This window comes from Nicotiana tomentosiformis, chromosome 3, assembly GCF_000390325.3.
Source record: "Nicotiana tomentosiformis chromosome 3, ASM39032v3, whole genome shotgun sequence".
NCBI lineage: Eukaryota > Viridiplantae > Streptophyta > Magnoliopsida > Solanales > Solanaceae > Nicotiana > Nicotiana tomentosiformis.
In genome coordinates, this window is record NC_090814.1 from 137,609,349 (window position 1) to 137,630,976 (window position 21,628).

The window sequence follows — 21,628 nt, forward strand, 5'->3', positions numbered from 1 at the left end:
TATCAAGAGAAAAATAATCTATTTTTTATGTTTTGCCCTTAGCATTAATTACTCATTCCAAATTATTTTTCAAATCCATTAAGACTATACACCAATTAATATGATATCGTGGTAAATTATGCACTTTATTTATTATTTTTTAAGGGTTGTTTAAAGTCAATAGTGAACAAGTAAAAGTGAGCAGAGGAAGTACTTATATTTTTTCTCAATAAAATTAACTACTCTCTCCGTTCAAATTTACGTGGCAACTTCCGTTTTTCGAGAATTAACTTGACCAGCCTATTTAGACATAATAGGCAAAAGTTCATGTTTTTGAATATATCTTCTATTCCCTCCGGCTAACTTTAATTGATTTTTTGGTTATTTTCACACATATTAAGAAATTCACCTTTTAGCATTAATTAATAATAAAATTGACCATATTAACCTTAATTTGTTCATTAAAAATATAATAGATACTTCAAGACTCTTTACTCCAACGCCAACTTTGAAAAGAAATTAATTCATTTTTAATATCTGAAAAAATCAAATATTATAGACCACAAAAAAGACCAAAAAATCAATTTAAATGGATCGGATGGAGTACATAATTTAGGAGCATTGGTCACAAAATTAAGATGAGTTCATTTTTTAATAAATTTTCCATTAATTCTTTCTATGAGTTTAGAGTGACGTTTTTTCGGAAGATTTTTAGTTTTTTATGTTTGTCATTTTATAAACTAATATGTAACGTGAAGTATAAAAGTTAGCGAATAAATATTAGAGAAATGTTATTTATTTAGGTTCTTATTTAACGTGTATGTCAATTACATAAAAATATAAGCCAATGAACATAACATACATCACGCGTTTATTGATTGGTGCACCACCCAGGCCATAGTAAAAAACCAGCTTTGACTTACAATTACATGTAAAAATTGAATCAGATTCCATCACATCGTGCTTCTTGAATCTACATATCTAAAGAAGTCTAATCATATTCCATCTTTAATCATATTCCATTTTTGAGATATAGTTTCCCCAAGACCCATACAATTTAAAGCTATATATATCCTGGACCATGCCTCTTTTTGTAGAGTTTTCTATACTTGTTGTTTCAAAGCTTGACTTGACACTTGATAGATAGTACCATTTCAGCATCAAGTAGCCCCACAATGGGATCAAGATTACTGAATTAAGCTGAGGGGTTTTGACACGTTAAGAGAAGCCTCCTCTTTCATTAGCGCTTAAGCTTCCATCGTTTGTGTTGGAACTGGTGGCAGCAAAATAGTTTAAAAAAAATAGTTATTCAAAGATATTGTTTACTAAAAAATGAGTTGAATGACAAGCCTTTTAAAAATGGATCTAATATAAATAAGAATCATATTATCCACTTAAAAAATGGATAATCAATGGATTTAACCTTTTATATTTGTAAAGCCTCAAATTGAAGGTTTTTTAAGTTTAGGAGATTAGTGATTCTCTCATATATATATTATTCAAAAAGCCATGAATAATATGGATATTGTTTAGAATAAACCCCCTACATAAATAATATTCACAGTAATAAAAGTGGAATAATAACGTAGCACCGAGATACGGTAATTAACAAGAATAAAAGAGTGACAACGATACCAAGATTTTTACGTGGAAAAGCCTTTTGAATAAGGAAAAAACTACGGCCCCGAGACGAACAACTGATATCATTATAGCAAGAAAATTTACACTTTGTAGGTCCGAATAAAATACTCCAAAGACCACTACAACACTCAAAAGAAATAACCCTTTTTTGATATTCCCACCTCACTGCAATATCGCTCACTCACTCTCTATTTTTCTCACAGATTATTTTCTTATACCTTGTCTGTGAAACCTCACTCTTTCTTTCTCTCTTTGTTGGTGTGTAGAGATGAGAACCGAAACTCTCCTTTTATAGGCAGAACCTCACTCTCTCACGCCTATTATATTTGACATTTTCCTCTCTACAGATTTGCAAATCACATAAGTGCCTACTATATTTGACACTTTTCCTTCCATTTCTTCTTCATTATGGGGATTGACCCCACAATGTACCTTTTTTTTTTGATTCATTTATGGGGATGAACCCCACAAATCTCCCCCTCCAGACCCATTCACCTGAAGGAGGTAACACCAAACTTCTAGCTTGAGTGCATGCCGACAAGTTCTTTGCACAATTTGAACTTGTCACTTGGTACCACCTTGGTTAGCATATCTGCGGGATTCTCACTTGTAGAAATCTTCAAGACTTTTAGAGATTCATTCTCTACCATTTCTCGAATCCAGTGATATCTCACATTGATATGTTTGGTCTTTGCATGGTACATGGAGTTCTTGCTAATGTCTACTGCACTTTGACTGTCACAATAGACAACATACTCATTCTGATGCAATCCAAGCTCTTGAAGGAACCGTTTCAACCATATCATCTCCTTGCCAGCTTCAGTATCGGCAATATACTCCGCTTCAGTTGTAGAGAGTGCGACACACTTCTGCAACCTCGACTGCCATGATATAGCTCCCCCTGAAAATGTAAACAAATATCCAATAGTGGATTTTCTGTTATCAATGTCACCTGCCATATCAGCATATGTATAGCCTTTCAAAATTGGATCAGATCCTCCAAAACACAAGCAATCTCCTATAGTACCTCTTAGGTACCCGAGTATCTACTTGACTACTTCCCAATGTTCCTTTTCAGGATTTTCAAGGAATCTGCTAACAACACCAACTGCATGAGCAGTATCAGGTCTGGTACATACCATTGCATACATCAAGCTTCCGACTGCTGAAGAATAAAGAACTCTAGCTATGTTCCCTTTCTCCTCCACTGTTGTATGACATATCTTCTTGCTCAACTTTAGATGACTAGCAAGAGGTGTGTCGACTGGCTTAGCATTCTTCATGTTGAAGCGTTCCAGTACACGTTCAATGTATTTCTCCTGAGACAGCTACAACTTTCTGCCTGTTCGCTCTCGAACTATCTTCATTCCCAGAATTTGTTGTGCTGGACCCAAGTCATTCATATCAAATGACTTGGACAAATCTCCCTTCAACTTTGGGATCATCCCCTTGTCTTTTCCTACAATTAACATGTCATCCACATACAACAACAATATAATAAAGTTATTCTCAGAAAATCTTTTGAAGTATACACATGGATCAGAATATGTCTTTGAGTAACTTTGACTTTTCATAAATGTGTCAAACTTCTTGTACCACTATCTTGGTGCCTGCTTCAACCTATAAAGACTCTTATTCAGTTTGCACACCATGTGTTTCCTTTCAGCTACTTCAAATCCTTCTGGATTCCATATAGATCTCCTCTTCCAAATCTCAGTGAATAAATATAGTTTTCACGTCCAACTGCTCCACTTCAAGATCTAGGCTAGCTGCTAAGCTCAAAATTGTTCGAATAGAAGTCATTTTGACAACAAGTGAGAAAATTTTGTCAAAAGCAATACCTTTCTTCTGCTCGAAGCCTTTTACCACCAATCGAGCTTTGTATCTGACCAGCTTGCCATTTCCATCTTTCTTGCTTTTAAAGACCCATTTGCATTTGAGTGGTCTTTTACCCTTTGAAAGTTCAACCAGCTTGTACGTGCCATTTTTCTGTAGAAATTCCATTTCTTCTTGCATGGCTTTCATCCAATGGTTCTTCTCTGGATGGGACATCACCTCCTTAATACTTTCTGGATCCCCTTCATCACTGATAAGGATATACTCTGTGGAAAGATATCTGCATGACTCTACCCTTGGCCTCTCTGATCTCCTCAGAGGTTGAGGTTGTTCTTCTCCCTGAGTGAGATACTCCACTTGCTCGACATCATCATCAAGTTGCTCCCCCTGCTTAATAACCTCACCAGGTTGCTCCCCCTGCTTGGTAACCTCGTCGGTCGTACTTTCTGCACTTGTGGGATAGTCAGAAGAAGAAGGAACGGTAATAAGGTTAGAAATTATACAATTCTTGGCATTTTCTGACATATCATCAGCAGTTCCAACTTTACATTCTCGAAAAACTACATCTCTGCTTCTAATGACCTTCTTCTTTACACGATCTCACAATCTGTACCCGAACTCTTCATCTCCGTATCCGATGAATATACAGGGAACAAATTTATCATCCAGCTTTGTTCTCTGCTCCTTTGGTACATATGCAAAAGCTCTGCAACCGAACACCTTCAGATTCGAGTATGACACCTCCTTGTTGGTCCAAACTCTCTTTGGGATGTCAAACGCCAACGAAACTGATGGACTCCTATTGATCATGTAACAGGATGTCTGAACTGCTTCACCCTAGAATGACTTAGGTAGTTTAGCCATTATGATCATGCTTCTCACCTTCTCCACAATGGTGCAATTCATCATTTCGGCTACGCCATTGTGCTATGGGATTTCAGGAACTGTCTTTTCATGTCTGATCCCATGGCTCAAACAATACTCTTCAAATTCCCTTGAAGTGTACTCACCTCCATTGTCACTTCGAAAATGCTTTAGCTTTTGGCCTGTCTCCCTTTCCACCATAGCATGAAACTTCTAGAAAACTTGAAATACATGATCTTTGGTTTTCAAAATATAAACCCACAATTTTCGTGAAGCATCATCAATAAAAGTAATAAAATATTTGTTACCGCCCATCGATTCAATTTCCATTGGACCACAAATATCAGAATATACCAAATCAAGTATATTTAATTTTCTTTCAGACGATGTCTGAAATGAGACTCTATGTTGCTTACCAAATAAGTAATAGTCACAAGGTTTTACCGTTGTACCTTTAGCATAAGAAATGGGTGATTTCCTGGCAAGAATCTGCAATCCCTTCTCGCTCATATGACCCATTATTTTGTGCCACAAATCTGCAGAAATCTCATCTTGTGCCGCGTTCAATTCACCTTGGCATATTTCTGCATTTGTTCTGTACAACGTGCCACGAGCAACTCCCTTTGCAATAACCAATGATCCCTTGGTGAGTCTCCACTTTTAATTTGCAAAATAGTTCTCGTATCCATCTCGGTCTAAAGCAATTTTCGAGATCAAGTTCATCCGCAAATCATGTACATGTCGCACGTCCTTTAGAACCAATGTGCATCCGACATTTGTCTTGATACAAATATTACCAATCCCCGCAATCTTTGAGCAACTTGTGTTATCCATTCTCATAGTACCGAAATCACCTACTATATATCTGCAAAAAAGATCTCTTACCGATGTGGCATTGTAAGATGCTGCTGTATCAACCACCCATTCCGACTCTAGACCTGATAAGTGCATGCATTCCTCTTCCTCGTTTATAAAGAGGACAACATTATTATTATTTTACACCATGGCGGTTGTGTTGTCGTCATTCTTCTGGCCACTAGTTTCACCTTTGCTCTTCCTTGGATTTGGGCAATCTCTTTTGAAGTGGCCTGGTTGATCACAATTATAGCAATTTCTAGCTCTTGATTTGGATCGGTTCTTAGACTTCTCACGAGCTCCGGATCTACCATAGTTGCTCGAACTCCTTTGATAAATCTCGCCTCTACCTTCTGTGATGGGAGCTTGTCCTTGATTTTCAGGCTTTTTTCTCATCTTCTCATTGAGTAGATGAGCGGATGTGATGTCTTTCAACTCAATGGTAGTCTTACCGTGCATGATGGTTGTTGCCAAATTATCGTACGAAAGATGGCAACGAGTTCAATATCAAGATGGCTTTATCTTCTTCCTCGATTTTCACTCCGAGGTTGGAAAGTTGTGTGATTAGTCCGTTAAACATATTTAAATATGACAAAAAATTCGTACCTTCACCCATGTGTAGGGCGTATAATTGCTTCTTCAGGTACAATTTATTTGTCAACGTTTTGAACATGTATAGGCTTTCCAACTTTGTGCAAATTCCACGTGTGGTGTCTTCATCAATGATGTTATTTACCACATCATCTGATAAGTGCAACGTGATTACACTACCAGCCCTTTCATCCAAGTCAGCCCAATCCTCAGCTTTCATGGTATCAGGCTTTTTGGCATCAACATCTAGTACTTTGTGTAATCTTTGTTGGATGAGCAGATCTCTCATCCTTCTTTGCCATGTTGAGAAACCATTATCTCCGTTAAATTTTGCTACCTCATACTTTACTCCGGACATTTGAGTTTTTCACCGAGTATAGTACTACCGATAGAGAATAGTATTTTTGTGAACGAGCAAAACATGTGCTCTGATACCAGTTGTTGGGAATAAAGCTCCTACAAAAATAATATTCACAGTAATAAAAGCAGAATAATAACGTAGCACCGAGATACGGTAATTAACAAGAATAAAAGAGTGACAACGACACCAAGATGTTTATGACCTTTTGAATAAGGAAAAAACCACGGTCCCGAAAGGAGCAACAGATATCACTATAGCAAGGAATTTTACACTTTGTAGGTTCGAGTAAAATACTCCAAAGACCACTACAACACTCAAAAGAAATAACCCTCTTTTGATATTCCCACCTCACTACAATATCGTTCACTCTGTATTTTTCTCACAGACTATTTTTTTATACCTTGTCTGTGAAACCTCACTCTTTCTTTCTCTCTTTGTTGGTATGTAGAGATGAAAGTCGATGCTCACTTTTCCTTCCTTTTCTTCTTCATTATAGGGATGGACCCCATAATCTCCCTTTTTTCTTTGAATCATTTATGGAGATGGACCCCACAAATATCCATATTATATGCCAGTTAACCCGTTTTTTATTCGTATTAAATATGTCGGGTCAGATAATTTATCCATTTTTACATTATCTGTTTTCGACCCGTCCATATCCGACCCAATCCGTCTATTTGCCATCCCTAGTTGAAACCCTAAGAAAGGATTGACGGACTCTCGCTTTACTTAACCCGTAAATGACTCGGATATTCAATGGTCACACACTGTTTCATTTACATGTTGATCTTGCTTCACTTGTTGATCACCACTACTTTTTGGGAGAAAAAGAAAAAGATAGATAAAGAAAATAGATATTGGGCCAAACTCAAGAGGGAGGATTGTCTAAGGGCTTTTTTCAGTTTTAGCCCGCATCATAAATTATCTATATTTGATAGTCGAAAAGTGTATAAAATTTATATAATTTTTATATATAACGTACATAATATATATATATATCTCGACTATATATTTTTCCAATGTCGAGCTCCCCATAAGAAGAGTCACATCATCCACATCACCAACGACGTAAACTCAACAAAAGTTTAGGTTGGATTAGGAAAGGTATGTGTATTTGAGGGTCGCTTTTGGAATTTTTTCTGCTCCTTGTTTCTTGCAACTTGCATTCAATTAAAATGCCAACAGTGTGAATCTTTCCTTCTCACGTACACCTCATTTCTTCTATCTTCTTACCATATAAATCAAAAAGAAGAAAAATAAATTTAAGAGAATGCATAAATATCTGGTCATTCGTTACGATGGGAATTTTGATAATTTTCCCACAAGTCTGTCTAGATTTATCCATCTGAAAACCAGCTAGGAATTTTAACTGGGCACAAAAGTTCAATAGAAAAACGAAAGCCTTGTTAATTTGTGATTTCAAACATGTCACAAAATTTGTGTGTTTATAAGATTTTTCAAATTTGTTGTAACATTTTCATAATATTTGTGCAGCTATTAAGACTTCTGAAACTCGTGATCTTAAATATGACACAACATTTGAGTGACCATAACAACTTGTTATTAAAGATATTAAAGGTAAAACGAGAAGTTTAAGTTAAATTATTTTAAATTTAAAATGTTATCATTCTTCTTTTAACAAACTAAAAAAGAAATGCTGCCATATAAACTGAAACACGTGTATTATTAAGAACCATATCAAGACAGATGGACACTATTTGTTTTTATTGAAATATAATTCCTAAAAATACTTATAATGGTACCCATTAATCAATTATTTAGCCGAGACAATCTAAAGAAGAAGAAAGGACCTACTTTCGAATTTGGAAGGGGTTTTACCAAACCCAACCACAAATCTCTAATATTTGCAAAATTCTTCCCGAGTAATACAACAAAGTTGTTTAGGATCTTGGAGTAGAAGAATAAGGTGAAATATTCAGTTAAAGGAACCATTAAACTCGCATGATGCAGCAGTAAATTAAAGATTGTAAGTTACAACCAAAGAATGATGGGGAAATGATGTTTTCATTTTATGTCGGTTTCACACTTTCTTTCAAATCTAGCTCCCAGGTACTTGTCAAAGCCACATAGTACTATATAATATCATCTGTAATCTCATACATTATCAATTTATTAATTTAATTTGACGGTAGAAAGTCCCCTCGGAAAGACAATTAATTGACTTTCGAGAAAATAATGAAAATTAAGATCTTCTTTTGTTATTTGACTATTTCTACAAGAGAAACTTTTTACCTCCTGTTAATGTATGCTATCATTTTGTAACGTTTACTGAGCACTTTCAATATGCAATAACCAAATGTTTTTTATTTGATTTCCTACTCGGCGTCCGATATGTGTAAATTGTAATGACGTCTCGACTCATCCGAATTTACATGTGCTAAGACGGAGAAACTTTCTGCTGGGAATCCATACCCCATACTCAAAATAGCTTGATCTGAAGTTAGGGTTACCCCCCCCCCCCCCCCCCAAACCTCACCCCCACACCTTTTTTTTTTTTTTTAAATTTGGTCAAAAGGAAACAGATATTATTACGAGAAGAGTATGCGGTACCCTTTCAACCAGGGCATTTAATTCCCACACATATTTGTTTCTATAAATAAGTTCCCCGCCGCTGCTAGTCCTAAATGGGGCAGTCCACCACAAATTATTATATTTCCCCATCCCAAAAAGTAGCCCTACCACAACTCGTTCTGCATTAAACACCAGCCACAATCACTCACCCACCCACCATCCTCAAAGAAAAATCTTGCCCTTCATTTTCTTGTTCGTGATAAAAGAATAAAACATCAACTACTATATTTGCTGCTTTTCTTTCCACAACTCTTTTCTGTACATAGAATCAAAAGCGATGCATGATTTAACTTCTATGGGCATAATTTTATTTTATTATAGGTTCAGACCTATTATTTGTTACAATTTGAATAGAATTTTACATATCAATTTATGAAGTATCAAGGTCAAATGAACCGGTACTGCGGCGCTACTTCTACTTTGTATGGAAGAAGGGCAAGAGTCGGTGTGAGATTGTTGACAGAAGATAGAGAGCACAGATGATGATCATGCTGCTAAATCTGGGATTGGAGAGGGCACTGAATCAATTAAACTGCAAAAAAAAAAAGCATCTCAATTCATTTGTGCTCTCTATGCTTCCGTCATCACCTTCACCGCTCTTTCGCTCTCTTTCTTCCATTTCTTCTAAATTATCTCCGTATCTCATAATTTAGGTTTTCTTATTGGGGATATTTCTTGCAAAAACAAACTTCTATAAAAGGAAAGAAATTGGAAGGTGGGGTCATGATTCACATAACCGAGTGCTACTTTTGCAGTCCTCTTTTGTTGTGCAGCTTTTGTCAGATTACAGAAGATCTGAGATTAATAGTTTATGTATTCACAAGATTAGCGCTAAGCATAGAATAATGTCCAGATTGTTGGTTTTCGCTTGATTTGTAAGATATATACTCCTGAATTTCTATGCTTTAACAGGTTATCTATCAACTTTAATGTTTACTTAACTAATGCTATAAAACTATATGCTTATCTTAATTTTGTGCCTTTGCAGCTTCTCCTTAAACAGATCACTGGATCTCTCTAGTCCTTAATTTACCATGTACCTGAAGAGAAACGCCTTTTCAAGGGGATGCTATGAAGCTACAATTACATGTAATTCCCTCTCTCTTCTCTCCCGCTATCTCTTTCTGTGTATTTGTATATTATCGATGTAATTACTGTTTAGTAATTCTACGGGTACATATTAGTCAATAATATATAGAAAGAATGGGTTCGAGCTAGTTTGACAACTGCATTCGGTTTAAAGAAAGAGGATTAATTAAGTTTGAAATCATCTTAACGTTAATTAGTTGAGCTACTCATTATACTTCTACTTCTTCATTTCTTTCGCGTCTCTAAATTGTAGTCTAAAATTATTTTACCCTACTTTTATTATTATTATTATTAGCTACTCATTACTATTATTCGTTTATTATTTTGTGTATTATAACTATTATTACATATTATTTTACTTCCTATTGTATGGCCGGAGATGAGTTATATGAAGTAACATGGTTAGTGAAAATTATATAGCCGACCCTAATTTGTTTGAGTCTGAGGCTTGGTTGTTGTTGTTGTCTAGATGTTTGAATTGAAGTCATTCTTGGTAGAAATTGCCATATAGGACGTGGAAAAGGTCAATGTTGCAAGGTTAAAAGATCAAGTTGATTTTCAAAGGATATTTTAATTATGCATTGACATTAGAGTTAGGGCTTCAAACATAAAAGTTTAATCAAACAAAAATTAGTCTTTAGATGTTTTCCACAAAGTAATGAATACAAGAATTTGCTAATTGAGGCACACTCCTTGAAAAGTACAACAACAACAAATCCAGTGAAATTTTACAAGTGGGATCCGGTGAGGGTAATGCGTACGCTGACCATGCCTATGCCTTATAAATATAGAGAGGTTATTTCCGATAAACCCTCGACTCAAGAACAATGAAAAGAAAGCAATAAGCAAACTCTCCTTGAAAAAGTGAGAAAAAATATAACTAAGGATAAACGGCAAAGGGGCAATATATACTGATCAAACAATAATTGGGGTATAATCAGCAGATACAAGCAAAAAGAACGCTGCACATAGAACTCTCCAAAAGTGTTGCCGCATCTGTGCCGGGTTCTCCAAAAATACACTAAATTTGGAGGATTCGACATACATCCAACAACATCTTTGAAGAGTCCAAGCAACATAGCAGAAAACTACTTGCTTTGAGAATGCTGCTAACTTCCTTTTCCTCACCATTCAGATAAATAAGATTAGGTACATTACGGTGAAGAAAGGAGTGTCAAAGAGTATCACCAAGAGGGTTGTGAGATTTTGGACAAGATCCACTCTTAATCATAAGTTACAGGTTTAATTAGTGAGTATGAAATTGTTTTTGGTAAGGTCGCTTGCTTTTTTAATATGCCTTATGCAGCACGAATTCGTATTAGCCAGAAAGCGGATACCGAACATCGGGTCCGAGATAAAAAAATAACTGCTAAGAGTAAAACTACTTCAATATGTTCAAGTTTAAACCAACAGAAGTGACGCGCAAAAAAGCTGCAATATAGAGTTCTCTTCAGCAACATTGATGGTATATTTATAGGGGCGGAGCCACAAGCTTGTGTATAGGTTCGGTAAAACTCAACAGTTTTGGCCTAGACCCTCTATTTGTGTTAAAAAAAAAATTATATGCATAAATTATTTATTTAAAATCCAGTAAACTACATTTCCTAAAATACAGAACTCATAAACTCAAAATCCTAATTACGGCTTATTAGAACTACCTCGAGAATTCTCTTGCAAGTGGCAATGTTGTAGAAAATAAGATCACTTCCTCGTCTTTTTTTCTTCTTTTTCCTCTTTGTTTTAGTTTGAAAATGTTCAAGGCCTAACCTTATTTGTCTTGGGATGTCTAAACTGATTCTCTAACACTTTTTAGTATTTTTTTTTTTAGCTTTCCACCCGATGTTTGGACCCGCTTTATGACTACCACTTTGGAGTCTGACTAGTCTAGATTTGTATCGGAAATTAACTATAATTTCGGGCGATAGAGTGCTCTTTATCAAAAGTTAATTCATATCTCAAAACTTGTAATTAATTGTAAACCTCTAGTTAAGGATTTAAGAGTACTTACACAAACCTTTCTTAGAGTTTCATCTAGTGCCAGCTTATGTTCTAATTATTATATATTCAAATAAACAAAGAATATAATCAACTTTATTCCCATTTTTCCATCCACTCTTGTATATCAATAGTATGGATGGATTACAGCTTGTATATCAAATCAGCAAGTACATATATATGATGCAAATATAATGTTCTTTGTGCCATTTGCAACTAATCAAACTAGTTCTATTCTTGGGTACATCTATATTTTAGGAATATATTAGTCGTCTCTCAGCAGATGATAGATGGTTGTTTTCTTTTTCTTTTTTTAAAACGAAGAATATTTGAGTTCTATCATTTCACATCAACTGAGAGCTTTTAGAACTAAATTTAACTTTTAAATATTATTGACTGCAGATATTTATACAGTTACTCCATATAAGTATTTAAGAAAATCATATATGAAAGCCAAACAAAAACAACCATTTTTGTCGTAACTTAAAGGAGTTCCGCATAGTTCGAAACCTGTAAGATATTAAATGCTAGAAAGATATGTTCTTGCAGCATATATCTAAGGTTGATCTAGAATATAGGATATTCTCTGTTGCTAACTGGTTCTGTTTTCATCTTATCTCTAACTGGAATGATTCTGATGGATGTTTGACTAGGGAAATGTTAAGCTAATTAAGATTTCCAGTTAATATTACCGAACATTCCCAAGATATATTTGCAGTATTTATTCACCAAAAGTTGCTACTTATTTTCCATCACAAATTATAGCATCATTGGGAATATATGGAAGAATCAAAAGCAATATTTTTAGATTAGGCTTTAACGAGAAATTTATAGATGGTACCTTACGTCGAAGAAGGAATATTGGAGGAATCTGCATCCAAGAATGCCTGGATTAAACACTTCAACTCCTGTTCTCATAGAATCAAAGAAGAGTTTGTAGTAAGTACTAGTAGTAGTACTTAATTAGTAACTAAACTAAAAAGTTTTTGGCATACCACGGTGTCTATCTTTTGTCTCTCCTAATTAATTAACCAGAGCCGAAATGAAAATAATACCTTTGGTAAATTTATGCAAGTGTGTTTAATTACTAGACACAAAATTTAAGAAACAAATAAAAGATTTTTGATATAAATAAGAATAAAATCAAAATTGTTTCTACATATAACAAAGCATTTATATAATTAAAACAGACTAAAAAGAGAGGTGTCAAAGCCAATTACATGTCCCTTGCTATAGTAACACATACACGTCAAAGGTCCAAGTTTTTCAAATTAAGGCTTAATTAATAATGAGAAAAAGGTAAAATTAAGGCTCGTACTAGTATTAAAGTTGACTGATTTGACCGGCCACAACCCTTGTATAGTGATGAAGACTCGTTACAGGCATATGTGCTATCAAACTACCTTCTTCAATACCGGGATATTGATATCTTGACTTTGAGTATCTAGTGGTTGCTAACTCAAGCATCAGAAGAAGCCCATGATATATTCTAATCCTATAAAGAAAGAAAAAGGAAAAGCTTTTACCATTATAAGGAAATTAATTAAACTAAAAGGCAGCAGCAGCAGAAGAAGAAGAATCAGAATAATCATCTCTAACGAATATATATAATGGGAGGAACAAATTATTATTTTTTCTGACCTGAAAAAGTAAGAGTGCTGAATCTTTTCTCCAAAAATAGATGAAGTGAATCTCGAAACAGGCTGATTGCTGGACCATATTTTAGCAAGGATAAACAAGCTTCGGATTCTTGTTAATATTCAGTCCGCATTTATCTTCTTCTTTCTTTTGCAATAGTTAAATATATTCCTGAAGATATAGTATAAATTTCAATGGCGGGAGTGGTGAAGAATTAGGAATAAACAAAGCCAAGTGAAAGATTGATTTGAATGACGGAATGTTTTTGTACTGCAAATTTGTGTGGATATGGAATTGGTACTGTACTTAATGAGTAATGACTAGTAACTACTCTATTCAAGCGTATGGTTGAGAGAGTTTATAGGGATATGCGTCAACCCGGAGAGTTTCACACGTGAAGCTTTGTCCCAGCATTGTTGACTTTTTACTACTCACTCCACTCCACATTTTATCTTCTTATTATTTTTATTCAAAATAATACTCCATCATTTTACATAATTAAAAAAGAATTAATTTTACTTTTTCAAAATTTACCCATATTTACATAGTACAATGTGTCAAAATAATAATTAATTAAGTTTAATTTAGTGAATACATCTTTTTTTTTCTAAGAGTTCGTATTTTCTTAATGAGTGTGTCAAAGGTAAAATAGTCACTTTATTGTGGACCGAAGAGAGTATATCTAGTACTCCCTCCGTTTACTTTTACTTGTCCACTATTGACTTTGTATACCCCTTAAAAAATAATAAATAAAGTGTATAATTTACTATAATTTATCATGATACTCATATTAATTGGTGTGCAGACTTAATGGATTTGAAAAATGATTTGAAATGAGTAATTAACGCTAAGGACAAAATAGAGAAAATAAATTATTTTTCTCTTGATATACGAAAAGTGATAAGTAAAAATTAAAATTAATTTTTAGAATATTTGATAACTAAAATCGAACGTAGGGATTACTATTTATTTTAATGAAAAAGTCATCCAACTATATTTATAAGTATTTTTTATACTAATCAAATTAAACGTCATTTAATTTTATCTAAGTATCAAATTAAATGTTTCATTCTTTTTTGTTTTGTGATACTTAGACATCTAATTGAGTTACTCTCAGTTTAGATACGAAAAATAATTTAGTTAATTTTCTTGAAACTCAAGTAAAGTTGATTAACTTGTCTAGAGCAGATTAGTCAGTCTAAAGTTTGAAGTTTTTGAAAGTCTTCCACACAACTATAGGGAAAAGAATCAGGTGGCATACCTACTCGCAAAGGAAGGAGCTAGGATGCAGTTTTTTAATAGGCTTAGAATTTGGCAGTTCCTATGATGTTTGCAAATTAATGTATTATGGGCATTGGGCGGACATCTTTAAAAATGTATTTTTAAAAAAAAAATAAAGCCTGTAATATTATGTTTATATGTAAGTAGGTACGCTTAGCATATAACTATCAAGTTTACCCAAAAGAGAAGAAGTAAATGAACATATTCGCTGAGAAGTTCGACAAGTTCCAAAACTACTTTAACTTAACGGACATAAATAAATTTGTTTTTTCTAATTCTTAAAGTATATACTATATTTTAATCTAAAACAAATTATGCATATTAGATTTGTCATTTTTAGCATATTTAATTGGGGATTAGAGAATGATCAATATCAAACTAGTGACACCATATGAATAAAATTGCGATTTGCGATCTTAGCCACTGGGCAGGAAAAATTCATACGCTGTAAAATACAGAAAAATACATATGCTTAACCCATTGCACTTCGTTTATTCTCCCGTACTTGAAGCAGTTTCATTCGTTAGTGGTTTCTAATCTCCGAATTATATCATTATCTAGTTTACATGTTTGCGATGTCTGGATTGTTTGCTTGCTTCCACTGCGCATATTCTAACAATTGGCGAAATAAACTCCCCATTATTGTGGAGTTAAAGTAGTTGCAAGAAGAATCCTACACGTTTTTAGCCCCCCTTTTGGCTGAATTTCGGGTCTACATAAGGAAGACGTTTTTCACTCAATAACTCACTTTTAGAGTTGTATTGTTTTTGCCTACTCAAAATAATTCCGTTCAAGGTCTTACTAGGAGCATAGTAGAAAACTGCAACCATGTATTCTTGTTCTATGGAGGATCTGTACAATATTTTTAAGAAGTTAGTGCTTCTAATCTCGTAATTATATCATTGTCTAGTTTATATGTTTGTGATATCTGGGTTATATGCTTGCTTCCGCTGCGCATGTTCTAACAATTGGTATCATTTTTTTTTATAAAGAAAACAGTGATGGTAGGGTTCAATTCCCATTGTTTCCAGTCATGTTTTACAGTAATATAATGAATTTATATGTTGACATAGATTTTCTTCCACATCGGATAAGTTCATTATCGATCATTATTTTAGTTTTGCCTCTAGTTATTTGATTACTTGTATTAACTCTCCAACCGAGTTACATGTTGATTCAATGAAACTTGAGTATCTAAAAGCGATATTTACCTATCTTAAATTAATAGATTACTCTCCATTTGAGTTGGTACCGTTTTAATTTATGGGATAAATACTTTACATAACTCATATATTTTGCATGAATAGTTAAATTTTCTTAACGAATCTAACTGTTCAATGAGCATGGTTATATGTGTAATGTGTTGTTTTGAATTTAATTATTCTAATTATATAACTAATGATCTATTTAATGTGAATATCTCTCAGATTAATCATGTCTTCATTCAACCCACTTACCTCAAATTTTGAACCAAAACAAGTTGGAAGGACCGAATGTTGTTTACTGGAAAAGGAACCTTGATATTGTCCTAACTGCTGAAGGTTATAAATTTATAATCACTAAGGAGTGCCCAGAAAAACCTGATGAAGATGCTACTGATGATCAGGTTAAGGCCTATGACAAATGGGTCAAGGCTGATGAGATTGCGCGATGTTACATTCTCGCCTCTATGGCAAATATTTTGCAACATCAGCATCGGTCGATGGGGTCTGCTTATGACATGCTGGAAAGTCTGAAAGAGATGTTTGGTGAGCAAAATCGTGCGGCTAAGCAGACAACCATGAAAGCCCTTTTGAACACCAAGATAACTGAAGGATCATCGGTCAGGGACCATGTTCTGAAGATGATGGGTCTTCTTAATGAACTGGAGGTCCTTGGAGCTGTGATTGATAAGGAATATCAAGTTGATATGGTCCTGCAGACTCTGCGTGACAGTTTTCAACAATTTCTCTTGAACTATAATATGAACAAAATAGATTTTTCACAGGCAAAATTGTTGAATGAGCTGCAAGCGGCAAAATCTATTATCAAACAACAAGCTCCATTTGTGGCACTGAATATTGAGAAAGCTTCGATTTCTAAGTCGAAAGGCGGTAAGAAAAAAAAAAAAGAAGGCTCAAAAGGTTTTGGCACCTGGAGGTGCGGCTGGTGTGAAAAATTTCAAAGAAATGTGCTATCATTGCAAGCAACCTAGGCATCACAAAAAGCAATGCCCTGCCTATCTAGCAAAGTTGAATAAGCAAGGTAATTCGAATTTAAATGTCGTTGAAACTTGTTTAGCGACTATCTCTACCATGTTTTGGTGTGTAGATTCAGGAGCATCATATCTGCACTACTTTGCATGGGTTTCAGGAAACGCGACGGCTAACTGAGAATGAAGTTTGCGTTTTTCAAGCCAATGGCGAGCCAACACCAGCCTTAGCATTATGAGATATTAGAGTTTCGTTTAGTAGTGATAGAGTTTTAGTTTTGAAAGATGTTATCTATGTACCTTCTATTAGAAGGAATTTCGGTTTCAAAAATAATGGATGCAGGTTATAATATTTATTTTGCTAATAACTCTGCTGTTATTAAGTTTAATAAATATTTTATCTACACTGCTGCTAGAGTACATGACCTTTTTATTCTTGATATATCTCCTCATGTGCTACAACCAAAAGAATTAAATAACATTAATCTGCCACGTAAAAGAAAACGTATTTCTGAATTGAGCCAAACTTTTTTGTGGCACTTATGTCTAGGTCATATAAATTTAAATAAGATTTCGAGATTGGTCTCTGATGGACCTTTGAGTTCATTGAAAGTGGAGGCATTGCCAATATGTGAATCTTGTTTAGAAGGTAAAATGACCGAGAGACATTTTTCCTCAAAAGGAAATAGAGCCAGTGATAAGTTAGAATTAATTCACTCTGATTTGTGTGGCCCTATGAATATACAAGCAAGAGGTGGCTTTGAGTATTTTGTGACTTTCACAAATGATTACTCAAAATATGGATTGTCGCACCTTTTTTTTCTCGAGGGATAGGAGAGTTTTTCCAATTAAAGTGACATTATTCGAAATGAGATTATTTATTTAATCAGAGTCGCCACTTGGAATAATTATTATGGTGTCCAAAGTCACCGGTTTATTTTAAAATCCCAAATCGAGGAAAGTTGACTCTATTTATGGTCCGCGAACATAGAAGACCGGGTAAGAAATTATGTTAACCCGGGAGAAGGTGTGAGGCACTCCCGAGTTCCGTGGTTTTAGCATGGTCGCTTAACAATTAATACATGTCTTAATTATCTAATTACATATTTTAGACCTATTGTGCATTTTACTCTTTACCGCTTTTAATTATTTACTTAAACGCTTTTTAGTATTTATGAAGCTATTTTTAAACAAGTTACGATGTCGTACAATTGTCGTTTTGGTACACATTGCAAAACGCGTCACGTGAAACGCACCCGGGATTTGTGAACACCTAAATTTTGACTATATTTAAATTTTTACCACCTTCTACTATGTAAATATTTTTAGAAATGTAATATATATTTTTTTAGCCTTGTTATATTTTTTTAATATAGAGTAAGAATTAAAAATAATTTAAAAGGGCAAATTATTACTATTAGTATTATTTTTATTTTTTTATCTTTATTTTAAAATAAAATAAATTTTAAAAAATCAAAAAAAATAATTTTTTTTTAATTTTTGGATGGGAATAAAAAAATAAAAAATAATAATTATGGAATAAAAAATAAAAAGTAAAAGTAGATGAAAATTATTATTTTTTTAAAAGTAAAAGAAAGTGAAAAATTTAAAAAATAAAAGTAAAAGAATGTGGAAATTTAAAAAAATAAAAAGTAAAAGAAAGATGAAATTAAAAAATAAAATTAAAGGTAGCTGAAATATTTTAAAAAAAAGTAAAAGAAAGTGAATTTAAAAAAGAAAAGTAAAATAAGTGGAAATTAAAAAAGAAAAGTAAAATAAATAAAAAATAAAACAGAAGTAAAGTAAAAAAAGTGGAAAATTAAAAAAATAAAAGTAAAGGAAATTGGGGAATTATTTTTTAAAAAAAAGAAGAAAAATGGGAAGTGAGAATTCTTTTTAATTAAAAAGTAATAAAATAATAAAAGAAAAAACAAAAAATCTGAAAAAATTCCGAATTTTTTTTCTATAAATAGAAGAGAAATGTGAGGGGGAGAGAAGAAGGAAAACAAAAAGAGGAGGGAATTGAGAGAATTTTGTTTTCTTCTTCTATGCTAAGAAAATTTCTACTCGTGTCATTCTTTTTTCGTCTCTTCTTTTCGCAAAATCTAGCTATTCATCAACCAAAACCCAATAAAAAACTTCATAACATCCCTTTTTACACGCCAAAAAGTGAAGTCAATAGTCGAGATCGAGGATTCCGTTGGAGCTCCGTTCACTTGCTTTGATGTTTTTCTTCGCTTATGCTTGTTCAATGTTCGTCTGAGTTACTGTACATGTTCTTGAAAACTCATTTAATTGGAAAATTTGCATTTAAGGTTTATTCTTTTCTCTATTCTTTTAATCTTATTTCATGTGATTTTATTTATTTGCCTTTAAACTTTATAAATAATAATGTAAATTAGTCCTTAAATGTTATATACTTAATCATGTTTATGAAAATATGGTATTCAAACTTGCTTTAAAGTTGGAAAGATTTGGACCTTAATAAATTTGGGCTTCAATTGTTGGATCGTAGGGTATTGGTAGATGATGGTTTATTTATTCAAATATCTAAAATCATACACTTCTTCTACAAGTAATTCCATAATTTATGACCTTACAATAATCTCAAAAATATAGGAAGAATAATGAACACTGATAGAGTGCTTTAGGCACGCCTTTAATTAGTTTATCGCGATTATGTATATGTTCGCGTGGCATAATTGTGATTTTCAAAAATAAAACCGAAGTATGTGTTAACTTTGGCAAAAATAATCTTAATAATAAAGTGCTATTAATTGTGTACACGTACGCGTGACATGATTTTGGCACAATAAACAAAACGGATTCACACACGTGATTCGTTTCAAAGATAATTCCATATTTTAATAATTAAAAGCGGATAGATAAAACATGAAAACCAATAAATCGCAATTTATTCAAAATTAATTCAAGCCAAATGTAGTCAATAAAGCGACTGTGCTAGAACTACGGGACTCGGGGAATGCCTTACACCTTCTCCCTGGTCAACAGAATTCCTTACCCGGACTTTATTTTTGCAGACCAATAATAATAGAGTCAAACCTTTCTTTGACTAGGGATTCAAATAAAAGGTGACTTGGAACACCAAAAAAAAAATCAATTCCAAGTGGCGGCTCTGCAAATAAAATAATCCCTACTCAAATTTGTCACTTTAATTGGAAAAATTCTTTAACCCATAATAATCCATAATACATATCTTTTTGGGGGTAGAAAAGGGGTGTATCAGGATTTACACCATGTTTATTATTATTATTTGAAGTTGTGGTCAAGTCGCGCGAAACGCGCACTCAAATTTGGGATTGTACATCATGACAATGCCGGGGGAACCGTACTCATAGTCACAATGATTTATTATTAATCGCGCTTAAAGCAAGCTACTATGTTCAAAATTATTTTCCTATCAAACACCGAAGGCCCTTAATCTTTTCACCTAAGCCCACATGAATGCTTTAAACAACTTAGGCCCAAGTTCTCTTTTAAGACTAATTGACCATACATCTTAGCAATTTCTATGACTAAACAAATGGAACAGTAAACCAACGTGAACTAAAAACTAACATGGGAAAACAAACTATTTCTCTAAAGCACACACACTTTCAGAAATTAAATTAGATTTAAAAAAATGAGAAAACATAATGGGAAGGGAAATTTTATTAAAAGGAGCGACAGTCATGAAAGAAAAACAAAGTTATCATGGCTATGGGTTTTTTCCACAAGAAATGAAACAATTTCTGTTCCAATTTATTATTTTTAACTATCCAAACAAACGTTTTACTAAAACAAAAAAAGCATTAAGATTCATTCCCTAACTGGCATCGCAAATTATTTGCATATAAATCCACAAAGAAAGCAAGCAATTTGAGAACAAACCGGCGTTAAAATGAAAGTGAGTAAAATCTTATCTCATGAGCCATAATAGTCCACATAGTCCATTATATCATCACATCAATCATCATAAAATAAATTTGAGAAATGAGGTCTAGGAGATGCGGCTAAGTGATTTTTGTTGGGATTTTAAGCTTGTGTAGCTTAAAGAGGGTGAATGAGAAATGGAAGAAAAATGAAATATTTTAGTTTCTCTCCTTGGCAAAGGAACATTGTCCCATATTAGAGGAAGAAAAGGCTTTTGATGGGTATATATATAATTGCTCTTCTTCTAGCTCTTAAAGAGTTAAGAAGAAGGCAAGTCTCGTGCCGTCGTCGTCGCTCGCTCGCTCGGCTCGGCTTCGGTCAAAGATTGATTGATTAATTTTTTTGGACAAAATTCCTTTCAATTATTTATTTAATTAATTAAATAATTAACGAAAAATTCAATCCGGAATAACCCATGACCCGCGAACCGGTCCGGTCAGGCCCATTTTCTTCCATTCATTTTCCCGCAATATTTCAAATAACTCTGTTCCAACAGGTATGGCTGTTTCTGAAAGGTTGCAAACCTTTTCAGAAACAATGCCAGCAACTCTATAAATAGAGTTTGAATCCCAGAATCTTTCCTTACGAAATTTTCTGAGCTTCTTCTTCTACTTCTTCTGCACAAAAATTCAGTGTGTTTTACAGCCTTCGAGTGGCTCGATGTTCACCGGCATTTTAGTACCAACACTCCGGTGAGTTAAATTGTTTTATCCTGTGAGGATATATTCCAGCACCTCGGGTACTTGAGGGAAATAATTTCCTTAAGGACACACTGTGTATTC

General features: G+C 33.7%; 2 long non-coding RNA genes across 3 annotated transcripts; one reads left to right on the forward strand and one right to left on the reverse strand.

The window, feature by feature from the left end:
* Window positions 1-757: 757 nt before the first annotated feature.
* LOC104111694 (uncharacterized) lies at window positions 758-13,833 on the reverse strand. Its single transcript, XR_004510955.2, has 4 exons — window positions 13,445-13,833; window positions 13,122-13,298; window positions 12,645-12,711; window positions 758-1,252 (listed from the first exon to the last, which is right to left on the reverse strand). It is a non-coding gene; the product is annotated as an uncharacterized lncRNA (long non-coding RNA).
* LOC104111693 (uncharacterized) lies at window positions 8,647-12,714 on the forward strand. 2 transcript variants are annotated; one of them, XR_011415027.1, is made up of 2 exons: window positions 8,647-9,631; window positions 9,708-12,714. It is a non-coding gene; the product is annotated as an uncharacterized lncRNA (long non-coding RNA). The 2 variants fall into 2 exon arrangements; XR_011415026.1 differs by having other exon boundaries at window positions 8,647-9,594.
* Window positions 13,834-21,628: the final 7,795 nt, after the last annotated feature.